This window comes from Peromyscus californicus, unplaced genomic scaffold (genome assembly GCF_007827085.1).
Source record: "Peromyscus californicus insignis strain IS unplaced genomic scaffold, ASM782708v3 Scaffold_1__1_contigs__length_55948999, whole genome shotgun sequence".
NCBI lineage: Eukaryota > Metazoa > Chordata > Mammalia > Rodentia > Cricetidae > Peromyscus > Peromyscus californicus.
In genome coordinates, this window is record NW_026294492.1 from 43,709,040 (window position 1) to 43,728,020 (window position 18,981).

The 18,981-nt window shown below is 36.8% G+C and overlaps 1 pseudogene; it reads right to left on the bottom strand.

Annotated features, from left to right (window-relative positions):
• Window positions 1–12: 12 nt before the first annotated feature.
• On the bottom strand, window positions 13–18,227 carry LOC128116076 (zinc finger CCCH domain-containing protein 11A-like; annotated as a pseudogene).
• Between the last annotated feature and the right edge of the window lie 754 nt (window positions 18,228–18,981).

Sequence of the window (18,981 nt, forward strand, 5' to 3'; positions counted from 1 at the left end):
CACTGTCAAACTTTAGGCTAAGCTCAGTGAATCCTGCTAAAGAGAAGAAAGAAGGATTTTAGGGCCAGTAGGGTCAATGACATCACAAGAAAACCCACAAAATCAACTAACCTGGGCTCATAATAGCTCACAGAGACTGAAAAAACAACCAGGGAGCCTTCATGGGACTGACCTAGGCCCTCTGCATATATGTGACAATTGTTTAGCTTGGTCTTTTTGTGGGACTCCTAACAGTGGGAACAGGGGGTATTTCTGACACTTTTGCTGACTTTAGGGACCACATTCCTCATACTAGGTTGCCTTGCCCATCCTTAATATAAGAGAATGTACTCAATCTTACTGCAACATGATATGCCATGTTGATATCCATGGGAGGCTTGCCTTTTTTCTGAATTGAAATGGAGAAGGAGTGGATTGGGGTGGTGGCAGTGTGGGGGTGATGGGTGCAGTGGATAGTGATTAGGGAGTGGGAAGACAGGAGGCAGGGGAAACTGTGGTCAAAAAGTAAAATAGACAAGTACATTTTTAAAAAAATCTAAAAATAGAACTACCACTGGGCAGTGATGGTACACACCTTTAATCCCAGTCCTTGAGGGGGCAGAGGCAGGTGGAACTCTGTGAGTTGGAGTCCAGCTAGCTACAGAGCTTGTTCCAGGACAGCCAAAGCAACACAAAGAAACCCTGTGTCAGAAATTCAAATATATAACTACTTATGACCAAGCTATTGTACCCCTAGCAATATACCCAAAGTAATCTATTTCAGCACACCACAGAGACACACTCACTTATCCCATGTTTAGCACAGCTAAGTTTTATAATCAGCCTCTGCCTATAAACACATGACTAGATAGAAAAAATATGCTGTATTAACTCAGCCATGAAGAACAAAATTACTTCATTTTCAGAACAATAGACAAAACTGGAATCATTAAGCTAAAGAAGCCAGACCCAGAAAGACAAAGACATTTTCTTTCATTTGTACAACCTAGATTATGCATACATGTGCCAAAGCACTATTCACAGATAGATATCCAGACAGACAGAACACACACACACACACACACACACACACACACACACACACACACACACATGCATGCGCGCACACACACGTGTAAAAAGGATAGTATTTGGGACTAGGAATTGGAACGATAAAGGTGGGAAAGAGAGGAGAATGGGTAAAATGTGATCAAATAACATAACATAATTGAAAATGTCACCATGAAACTCATTTTGAACTAATTTTTATGAGAAAGTGGTGAGTGCCTTTTGGATTAAGATGCCAATGGAGCTGAGTTTAAAGGAAAAGTTCCAGCATTGTGCTTATTGTGGAACTGTGAGCTAGAAAGTAATAAAAATGAAGCAGGAGGTAAGCAGAGGCCTCCTCCTGCAGGGCCTTCTGTGCCATGCTAAGGAGCTATGGACATCAGAAGTGACTATGTCTCTCTGTGACATCAGGACCACTCTGAAACCTTGGATGCATTTTCACTATCAGAGATTAGTTTCTTTTTCTTAAAGGAGAGCTTGAAATAAAAGACCTCAGTGACCAGTAGCTTCTAATACAGATTGCCACATGGTCTTATTAATAAAAATAAAAAAATAAAAAACCCGGAGCCAGATATTGGTGTGGAAGATCAGAGAAACAGAACAAGCCAACCACATTCTTACCTCTATGAAATCCTCAGTCTAAAGAGCAAGAATTCCTGTTTCCTCACACCACATATCTTTCTCTGCCCAGACATCACTTCCTGGGATTAAAGGTATGTGTGCTTCCCAGTATTGGGATTAAAGGTGTGTGCCACCACTGCCTGGCTCTGTTTCCAGTGTGGCCTTGAACTCACAGAGCTCCAAATGGATGTCATCCTTCTGAGTGATAGGATTAAGGATGTACACCACCACTGTCTGGACTCTATGTCTAATCTAGTGGCTGGTTCTGTCCTCCAATTACAGGAAAGTTTATTAGGGTACAAAATATATCACTACATTTCCCCTTTTTTGTCTAAAATAATAGAAGAAGGTTATAACTAATATAAAAAAACTATACACAATAAGTACAAGTATATACAATATATAGAGACAAGAATTATATTAATAATATCCAGTCCATTAATGTTTGACCAATTCAGAGAAAATACTCCATTATTTATCCGATTTTGGTGCATCTAAAATATACCTTATTCTCTTTCTATCCTAGCTTGTATAACCAGACAAAAATATCTTTTGATATCTTTCAGTCTTATACACTTTACACCTTCACCTTTTAAGCGAGTTTCTTTTAGGAATTTGTTAACAAGGAAAACTAAAATTGTCTAATCTTCAACTCCCTCAGAGATGGAAATAATATTACCTAAGTAAACAGAGAGTACAAACAAACAACTTCCAAAAAATGTGAGAAATGATAGAAACAGCTGGCTGCCTGGACAGTCACCCCAGGTTTCTCTGCAATATGGAGGCATCCATCTTCAGCCTACAGTCTTACCATATCAGACAGACTCATCTGTGAAGCAGGATTTTCTAAAGAGCCTTCCTACCTTGTCTTGGCAAGGATTAGTAGTTCTTTCTTTTGTGTCCTGCATACTGTCAGCAGTCGATGTAATGACACTTTTTTGCCCAGTGGCTAACTTTTGCCCCAAAGAAAGTAAACTCCATATGGAGTTTCTTCAGTGTCCATCATCTTCTTTGAAATAGATTGGTGCTGCCAGGAGCAGACAAGTCTCATTGCCATAAAAAAAAAGAAAAAAAATCTATGTTATTAAAATATCTTAAATGCCATATTCTGCAGATCTCTATAGTGTTTGAAGATGACCTGTCTATCTAAAATACATTTCTGTTTGACCTTGAAAACATACCTAATATGATTATAAGTTAGATTGTAATGACTATTAACTTGCATTTCTTATATCCTAATTAGTTGGTAATAATAACTTTCAAGGACTAGCAATTTGCATTACATTATTAAATGAGCTGTATAGGTACTATTAAACAAGATTAGAAATACATGTACAGTATTTTCTAACAAAATTAATCTCAAATTTGTATCAATATACATAATTTGTATATAATATACAAAAATCCAATTCAATGTAAAATATTTAAAACTAGTTATTGCTTTCTAAAAGTAGATTCAATAATGTACCTTTTTATCTTATATCCATATTCTCTCTTTATTCTTTTCAGAGTATATTCAATAATCTACCCTTTATCAATCATTTCTATATCTTCTTTTTTTGAGTAGATTCAATAATCTACCTTTTATCTTATCATGTCTATATCCTCCTTTTTTTGTTTTCAGAGTAGATTCTATAATCTACCCTTTTATCCTATCATTTCTATAATTTTTAGAGTAGATTCAATAATCTACCTCTGATCTATAGCCTTTTTTCTCTTTTTTTCAAATAAGAACCCCAATCTAGTTTCCATTGTTTATCTTTTTGTCCTGACCATTAACAATTAACAACTTGCACTAACCTTTCTAAACAATGACAATTATGGATAAACCATTGAACAACCAAAAACCACCCACCCCACCTCTTGGGAATGTGGGGTGTCTTGTTCTTAAAATCACTTCCTGCTGTGTGGGGGCAAAGTTTTGCATCTTTAGGGGATCCAGAAAAGAAAATTTTTGGGTTAATTGTCAAGTTCTGGGAGAGTTAGCTGTATCATTTGTTGACCAGTCTCTGGATAATACAAAAATGCAGAGTCCTTGATTAAGTAGTCTGTGAGGCTGGATCATCTCAGGTAGCCCTCTCAAAATTATCCTGAGCAATTTGTCACCCAAAGCTGATCTTTGAGTGCTGTTTGTCAGCTTAGTGGCATTATCATAGTCATGATGGGAACATCATTGTAGAGCCCTGTAGCTGGAAGTTTTCCTGTGTCCCACCTGGTCTTGCAGCTGCTCGAACTCAGTTAAACACAAAGAGGCTTATATAACTTACAAACTGTATGGTCTATGGCAAGCCTCTTGCTAGCTAGCTCTTATATCTTAAATTAACACATTTCCACAAATCTATACTTTGCCACATGGCTTGTGGCTTACCAGTACCTTTACATCTTGCTTCTCCTGGCAGCAGCTCCCATCTGCCTTGCCTCTCCTTTCTCTTCCTATCTGTTTGGATTTCCTGCCTGCCTCTAAGCTGCCTTGCCATAGGCCAAATGGCACAGCAGAGTCCCATGATCTTTTTGCAGACTTCTAAGTCCCTGTTAGGCATGGCCATGCTTCCCTGCAGAAAACTAATAGAGACTCAAACCCAAAATCATGTACAGGAAACTACATGAAGCCTTTTTTCTAGGATTAATTAGTACTCTATATGACTATTAATATCACAACAAAAGTTATATATATATATATATATATATATATATATATATATATATATCTTATAAATTTTGGTATAAAATTCACACCTTAGAATGTAACACAAATTTCTAAATAGTCTTATTAATAATAAAAAAAAACTCAGAGCCAAACATTGGTGTGATAGCTGAAAGATCAGAGAAGCAGAGCAAGTCAGCCACAAGTTCTTGCCTCTATGAAATGCTCAGTCTAAAGAGAGTGAGTTCCTGTTTCCTTATGCCTTGTATACCTTTCTCTGCCCTGCCATATTATTTCCTGGGATTAAAGGTATGTGTGCTTTCCAAGCAAAGGCATGAGATCTCAAGTGCTGGGATAAAAGGTATGTGCCATCACTGTCTTTTCCATATCAGTATCTGTTGTCAACTTGGGGCAACTTGTATCCTTTTGAGATATCTGTCTCTCCATTTCCTGCTGCCTATGTTTCTTTTCAGCCAGGACCTCAGAGAAGGTTTTGATCCACACTGAGGAAGAGCTTTTTTTTTTTAGGGTAATGCAACTTGGAGGGTTTTATTTTATTTTTATTTTTATTTTTATTTTATTTTATTTTACAATACAATTCAGTCCCATTCCCACCTCCTCCAGGACAAAGCCTCCCCCAAAGACTGAGATAAACCTGGTAGACTCAGTCCAGGCAGGTCCAGTCCCCTCCTCCCAGGCCGAGCCACGCACCCCTGCATAAGCCCCAGGTTTCAAACAGCCAACTCATGCAATGAGCACAGGACCCGGTCCCACTGCCTGGATGTCTCCCAAACAGATCAAGCCAATTAACTAACTCACCCATTCAGAGGGCCTGATCCAGTTGGGGGCCCCTCAGTCATTGGTTCATAGTTCATGTGTTTCCATTTGTTTGGCTATTTGTCCCTGTGCTTTATCCAACCTTGGTCTCAACAATTCTCGCTCATATAAACCCTCCTTTTTCTCGCTAATTGGACTCCCAGAGCTCCACCCGGGGCCTAGCCATGGATCTCTGCATCCAGATCCCTCAGTCATTGGATGGGGTTTCTAGCAGGACAGTTAGGATGTTTGGCCATACCATCACCAGAGTAGGTCAGTTCGGGCTGTCTCTTAACCATTGCCAGCAGTCTATTGTGAGGGTATCTTTGTGGATTTCTTTGGGCCTCTCTAGCACTTTGCTTCTTCCTAGTCTCATGTGGTCTTCATTTACCATGGTCTCCTATTCCTTGTTCTCCCTCTCTGTTGTTGATCCAGCTGGGATCTCCCGCTCCCCCAAGCTCTCTTTCCCTCAACACTCTCCCTTCATTTCCCCCACTCATGTCCAGGCTGTTCATGAAGATCTCATCGATTTCTCCATCATTGGGCAATCCCCGTGTCTTTCTTGGGGTCCTGTTTTCCAGGTAGCCTCCCTGGTGATGTGAGCAGCAGTCTAGTCATCCTTGTTCCACATCTAGTATCCTCCTATGAGTGAGTACATACCATGTTTGTCTTTCTGAGTCTGGGTTACCTCACTCAGGATGATTTTTTCTAGATCCATCCATTTGCTTGCAAACCTCATGATGTCATTGTTTTTCTCTGCTGAGTAGTATTCCATTGTGTATATGTACCACATTTTGTTTATCCATTCTTCAGTTGAAGGGCATCTAGGTTGTTTCCATGTTCTGGCTATTACAAACAATGCTGATATGAACATAGCTGAGCAAGTGCCCTTGTGGTATGATTGAGCATTCCTTGGGTATATGCCCAAGAGTGGTATAGCTGGATCTTGGGGGAGATTGATTCCCAATTTTCTAAGAAAGTACCATATTGATTTCCAAAGTGGTTGTACAAGCTTGCATTCCCAGCAGCAGTGGAGGAGAGTTCCCCTAGCTCTCCAGAGGAACAGCTTTTTGTTCTTGCTGGAGACTCATCAGCTCATGGAGGTGCTTCTGTTTTTAGTTTAGTTTGCAATTCTTCACATTTCTGACTGGCTCTTTCAAAAAGAATTTCTTCCAATGTCTTCATGTACATTTCACCAGCTTTATTAACTTTCTTTTTCTTTGGTGTTTTATCAATGTTAGTTTCTGGAGCTTCCACCTTTTTTCCCAGCCTCTATGCAAGGCTTCACTTTAATGGGGGATCACTGTCACCATCTACTGAAAATTTTCATTTCCCCATTCTCTCAGGAAGACTCAACCTAACCAAGGGCTCGTATTATTTGCTGGATAGTGTTACTGCCCTCACTACAGTCCAAACACTCTTCTTTTCAGGACCTGGATTGGGTTGAGGCTGATGTAAAGCACTGGAAACTCCTGAGGAGCCACCTTGTTTCTTGGATTTTTCCTTCATTTTCTTTGATTTAATTTCCTCAAGAATTTTTATTCCAAATTTCAAACATTCACCTTGCTTTAAACTGACTCTGGGTTTCTGGGCAGAAGCCACTCGTAACCCATTATGAACTTCAGGAGTTGGTTGCAGGGCAGATGTTTTGCTTTCATCATCCTCCTCAGAAAACTGATCATTATCATCTTCATCATCATCTGCAAGATTGATTACAATGGGTGAATGCATGGGCCTAGAAATATTTCCTGAACTTTCTACTTTCATTACACTCTGCAGTTGAGGGGAGGGATTAGACTGGACTGACGATTTGTTTTGTTGAACTGTGTGAGCTGACTAGCCTCTACTTCTTGCAACTCAGGCACAGTGGGTAACACAGTTTTGCTTGGAGGCAGGGAGAATCCATCAGTGTAACGACCTCTGTTGTGGTGGAAAGCGTAGTTTAGTTTTTGACATTCCATTGGCTGATTTTCCCAATAACAAGAAATTTCACTTACTTTTTTAAAATCAATTTCCATGTGGTGAAATCTGCATACCTGTAGAAAGCAATGACCATCTTGTCATAGTGTGCAAACAGTTTTATTTCCTAGTGCAGCTTCACAGTGACCGAATGGACACCTATCATCTTTGATACATGTAGAATAGAAATAAAAATAGCAGTCTTCTCCCTTATTAGGTATGCTGGGTGGCCAGAAAGTGGCTTTTTGGAATAAGCCACTGCTTCCTCAAGGAAAAGATCAGCTTCAAGTGCTCTTGAAATGGACTCACTCTTCCAATTGTCCAAATTCTAAAAGGTTTAGAATAAAAAACCCAGAACCAGATGTTGGAGTTAAAACTGAAAGATCAGAGAAGCAGAGCAAGCCAGCCACAAATTCTTACCTCTATGAAATCCTCAGTCTGAAGAGCGTGAGTTCCTGTTTCCTTATGGCTCATATACCTTTCTCTGCCCTAATATATTGCTTTCTGAGATTAAAGGTGTGTGTGGTTGCCAAGCAAAGGCATGAGATCTCAAGTGCTGGGATTAAAGGTATGTGCAACTACTTTCTGTCCTCTATGTCTAATCTAGTGGCTGGCTCTGTCCTCCAATCCCCAGGCAAGTTTATTAGGGTAAACAATATATCACTACAGTAGCTCCTATATTTGGTCTAAAGTTTAATGAATCAATTAGACTAGCAACAAGCTGGTCCAAAAACACTTCTCACAGTTTAAAATAATCATAATGAGATATATTTTATGTACCACATAGAAAAATGAAAGCTCAAAGAAGGAGCTCTGAGGAAACATACATAAATGTACATAAATTGCCCAATCTATCAAGGCTGTTTACTAGATACACATAAAAACCAAAATACTAAAAATGTTCTAGAAATTCTGAGGCCTTATACTCTATGTCAGGCCTTATTTACTACTAGAAAACCTCTAAAAGTGACCATAATGTTCATCTTATAAAAATGAGGAATCAAGAACTTAACCAAACTTCCTGGCAAGTAAGCAGAGAACCAGTTTTACACCATCCTTATCTGCCCTGAGACTAATTCTTTCCCCAAATGTGCAAATAGATTTATATTCACATAAAAGTAAATAGAAGGAATAATCTATTTCTCAGAAATTCATGTAGTAGATATATATAATATCAATTATTCCTTTTCTCAAGTCTGTATAATATTTATACTTCACTTTGCATGCTAAAAATGTGAAAACAGGACAAAGATAGCTTTTAGCAGCTGAATTACTGTTTATCCAAAAATTATTTGCTCAGAATAAATAAAATCATATTTACAACTACACAAACTATACCTAAAGTGCTTTTAAAAGGCCAAAATGCTTTTAAGCAGTCACTACAAATTTAGTCATGTGTTGAAATGTGTCAAGACACCAACAGACAGAAAGGATTATACTAAGATTAAATTAAGAGGCTCCTTAAAAAAACAACCCACAAGGCAGTCATAGACACTGACAAATCCTGCTTTCTGCAAGATTATTTACAAGAAAAGAAAATAAGACTCCAAGACCTCAGTTGTTACTAATGAACAGGAAAGCATGTTATCAAATGAAATAAGACAATCCCACTTATTTTTCACAGGAGACATGATGGTTAGGCTCTACTGTTCCCTTTTTTCTCCCTACAGATCTTTCTAAAACTTTTAAAATGCTTTCCCCCTTAAGCTATCACAAACATTTAATTCTATGCTGACACTTTGAGATTCTTAACCAGCTAAAACAATCTGACAAACATGACAGAAGAAGGCAGGGTAAAACAGAGGCAAGAACCATAGGCAGGAAATGAATGCATAGAGTGGTTCAGATCATGGACCAACAGTGGCTCTCCAGCTTGAATGTCCCTTAGAATCCACTACAGGACTTCCTGACACACAGGCTGCCTCAGGCCACAGCCCCTAATTGTGTTGGGAGTATGTCCAAGCCTATACTTGTCTATTACTTTCTCTGATGCACTTTGAGAATGTCTAAGGATAAGATCAAAAATGTCCCCCAAAAGTTTGTATACTAAAGGCTTGGTTCCCAATGTTGTTGGGTTGTGCGAGTTGGAACCTTTGAGAGGTTAACTGGTCTCCAAAACCAGTTAACCCATTACTGAACTAATAAATCCATGGATCAACAGGTGAATCTTTTCTTAGAGAGTGGAAGAACCTCAGCGTGGGTAGCTTACACAGAAGGAAGTCTTTCTGTGCCTCTGCCTATCTCTTTCTCTCATGCTCTTTATCTCCTTTCTGGCTGACAAAACATAAACATGCACCCCATGATGTTCTTCCTCACTAGAGTCCCAGAGACAGTGAAAACAAGTGACCACTGACTGACATCTCTGAAAATATAAGCCAAAAGAAATCTTTATTTCTTTTAATTGATTTTCTAAGGTATTTTGTCAAAGCCACAGGAATATGACTAACACAGCATTTATGTTTTGCTTTGTAAGTAACACTCCGGATGCAATTTCTAACAGCTTCATAGTTTACATAAATCTATCCTTCAGTAATTTAGGTGATAGTTCATAAACAGAACTAGTTATTTATTAAATGTAAAACTAATCAATACAATTAAAACAATTCTACACTTTAATTTTGTATAAACATATAATTTAAAAAATATTATATTTATTGATAAATTACTATGGGGCAAGAACTATGCTAAGCATTTTCCTCTTTTATATAACAATCAAAATTCTAAGGTATAAATTGGCATTGTTAATATTATTCATCATTTATACAACAAAACACACTTAGGAAGCTTAAATCATTTGCCCAAGTTCGCAGGATCAGTGGGTGGCAGAAACCAGTTTTGATGCAGGAACTATGACTCAAGACTTGAAACTCAAATGACTTACATGCTAAAGACTTCCATATAAATGGCACCACAATTATCAACAATGAAAATTATCATCTTCAATTCTTCACTCACATTCTGAAATGACAGTGTATGAGATGAACCTGGTCTGGACAATGAAGGACACCAGGATTTTGGTACCACAGGAATCTGTCCCGCTTAGCCCACTAAAACATTAGAAAGAGAAAGCTTGTTTTATGAAATATTGATGGAGCTGACTCGGTCAACTTTAGGTGTTTTTTTTGTAAGTTTATTTTCATTTTCACTGCAACTTAAAACTCTATAATAGATGAAACAACTGAGAGCAAAATTATGTCAGGCAGCAGAAGAAAAGAAAAGCCCCAAAACATAGAATCTCACTTGTTTTTCAGACACTTTGGAAACGACCATATTACAAAGGGAAAGCTTGAGTGCCAGTAGAAAGATGTAGTATACAGTAAAGATGTCCAGGGCAAAATATATTAAAGACCTGAGGCAATAAATCCACATACATAATATCTAGGTTGTGGCTAGAGTAGTAAGGCAAAACCTAGAGACTGAATGAATAGGGGTTGGATGCACTATGACTCAGTTTCAAAGTATGGAAACAGCATAGGTCATAATGAATGCAGTTAAAGTCATACTCACGGATACACACCTGGGAAGTAGTTTGGCTATAAATAAACATCCTATCTGAGCTTGAAGAAAAAAAAATCTACCTGAAAGAGTTTTTTCTTGGCAGATTAGAAAGACAAAATAAAGTCAACTTAATGACTTCATGTTATCAAATTGTAGGAGGCCTCTTGTGGAACTGGCCTTCCAGGTCCATGTCCAGAGATTCAGAGGGAGCCAGCATACAAAGAAAAAATGAAGATACTGGTAGTCATATTTTCCAAGTACAGCAAGTGAGAAATGGTCTTTTATAGCACTGAATCCCAAAAAGATTCTTGGAGGGATAAATGTATTTGAAAGTTGTAAAGATCTAAATCTACTTCAATTTCCAAATCTTCCATGTTTGAAATGAAAAATTCTCCAAATCTCAATGCATTGTGAGAACAACATACCAATGACAAAAATTTTTAAAAAGAACAAATATAATGATTTTTAATTCCTAGAACTAAACTTCCCTTATTGGCTTCAGAGTGAGAAAAAAGACTTCTTTTTGTTAGAAATCTAGAGAAAGAATCAGAAGAAATAGTTCAGTTATTAAGAGCAAAAGCATCAAATAAAGTATATTTCAAAGAAAAATTTAAATTACCAAAGGAAAGTAGGATATTATGCAATGATAGAAATACCCATTGAATAAGAAGACATAGCAGGACTAAATTCCAGCACATACCAAACAGCAACAGGACAAAATATGTAAAGTTAAAAATCCTTAGAGAGCTAAAAGGAGAAGAAGGTAAACCCATAAGTTCAGTTTTAAATAGCAACACCTTTCAGCAACTCCAAAAATAACTGGACAGAAAGTTACCAAAAATACAGAAGAAGACATCAACTATACCAGCAGTCACACACAATGTTGAGTTAACGTTTGTAGAGCACTTCACTCAACAAAAGAAAGGATACATGCTCCTATCTAGTGGCTATGAACCAACATACATCATACATCAAGCCAAATGTTTCAACAAGTACGAAAGATGTCAAATAATACAAATTAAAGCCTCCAATTACAGAATAATCAAATTAAAATGAAATAATAGAAAAATACTGAAGCATTTAAACTAAAACCACAAATCATGAGGGAGGTGTTTTTAAAGTCTCAAAGGAACTGAAAAAAAATACATTAAACTGAATGAAAATATACTAAAATATGCAAATTCATAGTCTAAATGCATGCATCATGGAATTTAAGTCCTAAATCAACAATGCAAACTCCTCAAGCACCTAGAGAAAAGTAAGTAAAATAAGCCCTAAAAAAGCAGGAAAAGCAGAAACCATTTAAATTGGAGATATGAAAACAATGAAAAGTAAATAACACGGAGAGTTAATTTCTATAAAAGAACAACAAAATTCACAAACTTTTAACACAACTGACTAAGAAAAACAAGATCAGTTTGCGAGTAGAAATGAAATGAAGGACATTACTAGAAGCCCTGGAGCCATGGAAACAATATGAAAGGGACAACAACACACCCACTTGGATAAATACAACAAGACTTTAAGAAGCACAAACTGCACAATATATCCTATAAAAGCAGCTCATTGAAATAAACCTGGAACTATAACAGAAGTTGAATTTATAACTCAAATGTTCCCAAAAGCAAATCTCTATGCCTAATTACTTTTTAAAAAGGAAAGACCTACTAAGTACTTAAATATTTAACACCAAACCAAGGATGATAGTCCCCACTTATATTTTCCTCAGTGGGGACACCCTGAGCTACAGCATGTACACAGTGACCTCTGGACCATTTTGCCTTGGGTAAGAATAAGTCTCTGCCTCAGAAAGAAAAAAATTAACATTTTACACAATACTTTCCAGAATCCACAATAGAAGATAATACTTCTTAATTCATCATGTGATGACTGATATCATCCTATGGCAGAGAGAGAGAGAAAGATAGAGGGGGTAACAGACAGACAGAGACAGAGAGAGACAGAGACAGAGACAGAGAGAGACTATGCCTCAGCCTGAAGCCATATTAATATCTTTGGGCTACGCTGTTTGCCTGTCGACATATTGATGTGAATGATCTGTGTTGCCATTTGAAGCCATGGTGATGTCTCAGTTTGTGCTCCCATCAAGGGCCATTTCTGGGTCCATGGTCCTACTGTAGCAGTAGGCTGTGTTGATGTCCATGACCCTGGTTACCACCAAAGGCCATGGGATGTCTATGATCTGTGCTGCAATATGAAGCCATGTTGATATCCATGGGCTATTCTGTTTCCAAGGGCCATCATATTGATGTGAATGACTTGTGCTGCCACCTGAGGCTACGCTGGAGTCCTTGGCCTGTAAGGCCATTGAAGACCATGCTGAGGTCCACAGCATGTTCTGACAATGGAGAACATGTGGATGTTTGTGATTCGTGCTGTTTCCCAAAGCCATGTGTAAGTCCGTGGTTGCATTGACTGTAAAGGACAAGGAAGCTCCTTTTCCCATGGTATTGATGACTGCAGACTCACAGCTGTAAAAGGGGGAAATACAAGTCCTCTGTGACAACCCATACCAATACCCTCCAATCCCGCTCCCCAAAAAATAACAGCCTAGACAGAAAGCCACCAGGAGAGCTCTTAAAAATTGTGATAAGGGTGCTGAAGTATTGCTCTATAATAGATGACTTCTGGCAGAGGTACAGGTGGAGCAAGATTGAATCCTCTTTAAGGGGCTGGCCACTGGGAGTTTGAGCATGCTTCAGTGAGTATATGGGCAACACAAATTGGACTATTTTTTACTTTTTCTTCTTTTCTTGTCAGGGGAGGTCACAGAGGTCAGGGTGTGGGCCTTGGAGGACTGGGAAGTAAGTGTGCTCTGGGAAGTAAGATGTGAAATACCCAAATAATCAATAAAAATATTATGAAATAATATAAATTTTTTAAAAGAAAAAATGAGAAAACAATAGACTCATATATCCCATGAATATAGTATTAGCGAGTAAAATATAAAAATAATTATAAACCTAATATGTGTATGATCTAGGAGACTATTATAAAAATGCAAGACTGATTCAGTATTTAAGAACTAATCACTATAAGCTACATGTAAACATACCAAAGAAGCAATATTACAGTGAGTATATAAATAGATAGAGAAATAAATTCACCAAAGAATGTATAATAAAACTCTGGAAAATAGCAGTGAAAGGGAAACCCCCTTACCTAGAAGAGAGGAAGAACATTTATAATAAATATTTTACTAAATAGTAAATGACTGAAAGCCGTCCCTCAAGATCAGAAATGGCACAAAGATGAATGCTATCACTATTCTTAGTCACCATTGCACTGGAAATTATAGCCATTGTATAATATCAAGTCAAGAAAAAATAAATTAAAGCCTTCATAAGGAAAAACAGAAATGCACTCACTCCGCTTAAATGTCACAATTATCTATTGATGAAATTGAAAGGAATGTCCTAAAAAGACTAAGAAATCCATTCCTAGATTTAATAAATGAGTTAAGAAAGACCACAGGACACAAGGTAAGCAAAAAATCCACTGCATGTCTGTACATGGGGCATGAATATATGTGAAACACACTTAAAATACAATACTGCTCTAAGTAACTGAAAATAAGTACTTAAGTCAAATCTGATTAAACTTGAGCAGGATTTACATGCCTAACTGCTGAAAACTGCTAGATGCTGATAAAACAACTCAGTGGACATCTAATAAATAGACATTCCATGTTTGTGAATTGTAAGGCTCAGCACAGTAAAGATGGCCACTTTTACCCAATTTCATGCACATTTAAGGCAATTCCTATCAAAATCCTATCAAGATATAAGCAACATTATTTTAAAGTTCATGTGGAAAAATGGAAAAAAAATTTCAAAAAAGAAAATAAGGTAGGGTTCTTTTATCTACTGGATTAGAAGTATCATAAAGCCATAGTAATCAAGGCTATTTGGCATTGTCAGAGGAATCATCAGACAGTTTAATGGGACAATATGGAAAACTCAGAAAGAGATCCAAATGAATGTATGTAGCTGATTGTTGATAAAGATACAATCAATGGAGCAACCCCATTGAGGAGAAACTGAAATGCATGGTGCTGAAGCAACTGGATATTTAAAGTAAAATAAACAAATAAGTAAACTCAACCTTAATCTTATTCATAAAATCGATTTAAAAAACAAACACAAAAGATATAAAACTCAATTAAAAATAAAAAATAAAAAAACAACAAAATGTTTTACAGATATAATGCTTGGCAGAGTTCTCAAACTTAACACCAAAAACACAACCTGTAAAAGGAAAAACTAGTAAATTGGACCATATCAAATTACCAGTTCTTTGAAATATCCTGGAAGAAAAATTAAAGGACAAGGTACAGCATCAGAGAAATATGCACCAAGTGACTATCCACTGGAAGACTGACATGTACAAATATAAAGACACAAAGACACATTTCACTGTGTGTCTTTATAAATTTGTAAAGGAAAAATGTGTATATTAAAGGTATTCAGCTTGGCAGGATACTGTCTAAAATACCAATGCCATTCCCCTACCTGCATATCAGAATGGGTAAATTAAAGCATAGTAATAATGCCTATGTCTGCAAGAAGGTCAAGAAATGGCAACTATACACCACTGGTAGGAATGCAGAGTAGTATACCTTTTGGGGAAAGTCCAGCTACTTATTTTAATAAATTAAATTTGCAACTACCGTAGCACCAGACAGTTATATTCCAAGCCTTTCATCTCAGAAAAATGAGAAATTAAGTTAATACAAAATCTTTATGCTGATATTTGTAGCAGTTGTAAACATAAAAAAGGTTGGATCCAATCCAGATGCTCTTTAATGCATAAGTTATTCAAAATTTGTAGCATGTTTATCACAATAGAAAATTTCTCAATAATTAAAAATAATATATGCAATAACATGGATAAGTTCATCCAAAAACCTACATTTAGTTTTATGAAGCCAAACCCAGTAGGGTACATCTAATGTGGTTCCTTTGGCACCATATTCTCCAAAATAAAAAATAATAGAAAGAGAATATAGACAGATAAAGCAATGATAGGCTTACAAGAGAACAGTTATGACCATAGAAAGGAAGCACCAAGGGTCTTTGTGACAGTGGAAAAGCTCTGTACCACAAATGTCTAGCTGACAATATTCTGGCTGCCATATTCCTGTGAGGTTATATTAAGTTGTTACCATTGGGGAAACTGGAAAAAGATATGGACAATCTCTTTTGACTTTTTGCACAAATAAAAAGGCAAAAGAAAAGATGGAAATCTAATATGCACAGACATTCTCCCATGAATCATTAAGGACAGATTTTGAACATGTGAAAAACAAGCTCTGCTTTCTGGAAACAAGGAAATGTATATAGAAAATGCCTTAGCTGCCAAAACTCTCTGGAAAACATATGAGAAAATGATGCTGTTGGGGTACAAGAGTTAAAAGCACTGCTTTCTCTTCAAGAAGATCTGGATACATTTCCCAGCACCCATGGGATGACTCACAACCAAATACAGTTCCAGGGAAGCAACACCCTATTCTCAATTCTGCACTAGGCATCAAAATGGTAAAAAGATATACATGCATACAAAATACCAATATATAAATAATAAAATAAAGACTTTCCTCTTTTAAAAAGAAAATAGTTTTGTTGCTACTCACATTCCAATGAATCTTCACTTACTCTTCTAAATGAAAAACAAAATTACATCTCTCACAAAGTGAATTCTCCTTTCAGATACAGGCAAGACCAAAGAAAGAGATATTAAGATCTTGTCATTTAGTTTTAATTAGAGACGGACTACTTTATGAAACTGAACAGACTCAAAAGGAAAAAATAAAATGTCTTTCAATTTGAAAATACATTTAGAAGCTACGTATTATCCATACTCTGTAATCAGTTTCGACTTGGGTTTTATTTTTATTGAAATTGCCAAGGTCAGGACAAATTTTAGATTTTTAAAAGATGATGAACAATATAATGAACTTCTGAAGTCCTTTCTCCCCAGGTCTGGAGATATAGAACTAATAAAATGAAAATTTCCTGCTTCATCAAGAGAAGGGCCATCTATTAAGTTTAGAAATGAATTATATTTAACCCAAAGGTATAGTTAGCTATTAAACTGTATGGTTTGTCTTCTCCTTAAATATATGATATATGATAGTATATTAAGAGAATAAGAAAAATACAATCCAATAAAATTATGTGAAGTACCTAGAATAGTCAGCATTCATAACAAGGGTTACCACTGAATGGAGAAGAGAGAGAGAGTGGGACATCATAGTTTAATAGTATAGACATTTAGTTTCATAAGTAAAAAGAGTTCTGGATATTAGCAGTACAATGAAGAAACTGTAGTTAAAACTGCTAAACTATATTCTTAAAAACAGCTAACAAGTTTTATTGTATTTTTTAAATAACAAAAAAATGATAATTGTCCAACACCATAGGGTCAAACAGAAGAGACTGAAATATTTCTGTGCAGAACATGATTAAAACTCATTACCATTTTCTAACACAATTAAAAGAAAAATAATATGAAAAGAGTTAGGAAAGCTACTAAATACAGACTCTTTATAAATTCTCAAATTAAAACCTTAAAACATTTTTAATAAAGCAATTTTAACTATTAAAAAACTTGATATAAAAAGTATATATGTGGTTAGCATTAAAATAGTTTTACTAAATTCCTTTCAAGACATTTTAATGATGAGCTCCATAAATTCTTGACAGGTACCATCAATGAGAAACTTTGTTCTTGCTGAAGGTGATAAAAGAAAGAAAGAAAATCCTTTCGTGCAACCACTCAAAATGTTATAACAGTTAAAACTATATTTAAGTAATTTAATGGCCCTTCCATTGACAAATGGAACTGTGTGATTTCTTACAATAACATGGAGATGTTTAAATACAATTCAGCTTTTCATATCAAGTATCTCCAATTTAAAAGGCCCTGATTTGTAAAGTGCTTATATTAGTAAAACATAACCTCAACCAGCTCAGAAATAAGGAAAAAGGTCCAAATATGAAGGATAATGCAAAGTACTCAATATCTGACAAGAATTTCTTGGTTCCTGTCTAGTGATAGGATAATATTAGACCCTCTATCTTGCCCCCAGCTCCACCTTGCATCTGCACTTCTATCAGCTTGACCAGCACCCCTAGCCAGTCCTCTTTTTTTTTTTTTTTTTTTTTTTGGTTTTTCGAGACAGGGTTTCTCTGTGTAGCTTTGTGCCTTTCCTGGAACTCACTTGGTAGTCCAGGCTGGCCTCGAACTCACAGAGATCCGCCTGGCTCTGCCTCCCGAGTGCTGGGATTAAAGGCGTGTGCCACCACCGCCCGGCGCCAGTCCTCTTATGACAACCAGAATTCATGATTATGAGTCATGCCCAGATCTTGTACTCTATCAGGAGGAAAGCAGATTGTTCTACAGCAGGCTGCTGGAGAAGATGTTGAGGAAGGAGGCCTGAAGCCGATGTGAAGACAGCATTGCAATAGAAATCCTTCGCAGCCTCAGCATACATGAAGAATGTAGTGCTCGATACTCTACTCTTGCCTATTCTATAAGAAGCCCCAGTAATGATAGCAGTCTGACTGTTCCAATTACCCCAGACTTCAGAGGTCACAAGATCAATATCTTTGTAGGCCATAGCATGAACTGTCAGAAGCTCTAGGTTGGATAGACACCAACATCTTCAATAAGATGGTATATAGTTGATTCCCTTACAGTAGATGGTCCAACAAGGCTTAGAAAGGGCAATTGACAATGTAGATGACAGCAAGTCTTCATTTTGGACCATCTACTGTAAGGGAATCAACTCTAGAGTTCTTTCAAGCTTCTGATTTGATATAATTTCAAATTTTAAAAATTGCCTTTAACCCTGAAGGTTATATAGCCTCTGTAACTTGCAATGCATTCATTTCCTGTGGCTACTGTGACAAATTGCCTCAGACTTAGCATTTGATACCACCAGAAATTCATTTTCTCACAGTTTTAGAGACCAGAAACCAACCACCAGTGTCACTAGACATAAGTCGAGATGTGGGTGTGGATGCTCTTTGCTGCTAACTCACAATCCTAGCTCATGGCTCTGTATCACATCACTCTGTCTCTTTGCTTGGTTCTCTTTCTGTTTCCCTGTTAGGACACATGATTGCATTTAAGACCCTCACAGAAAATGCAGAATAATGTCCCAAACTCAAAATTCTTAACTTCTTCACATGCGGTCTCTTTTATCACATAAAGTAAAAATTTACAATCTCTATATGTATGAATTAGATATTTGTAGGTCATTACTCAGCCTACCATAGTAGAGACTGAAGCTGTTAGCACATAAGTGTCAAGTAATATTTTTGAATCAACTAATTCAGTGAGCTGTTATTACCTGAATAGCTTATTCTTTA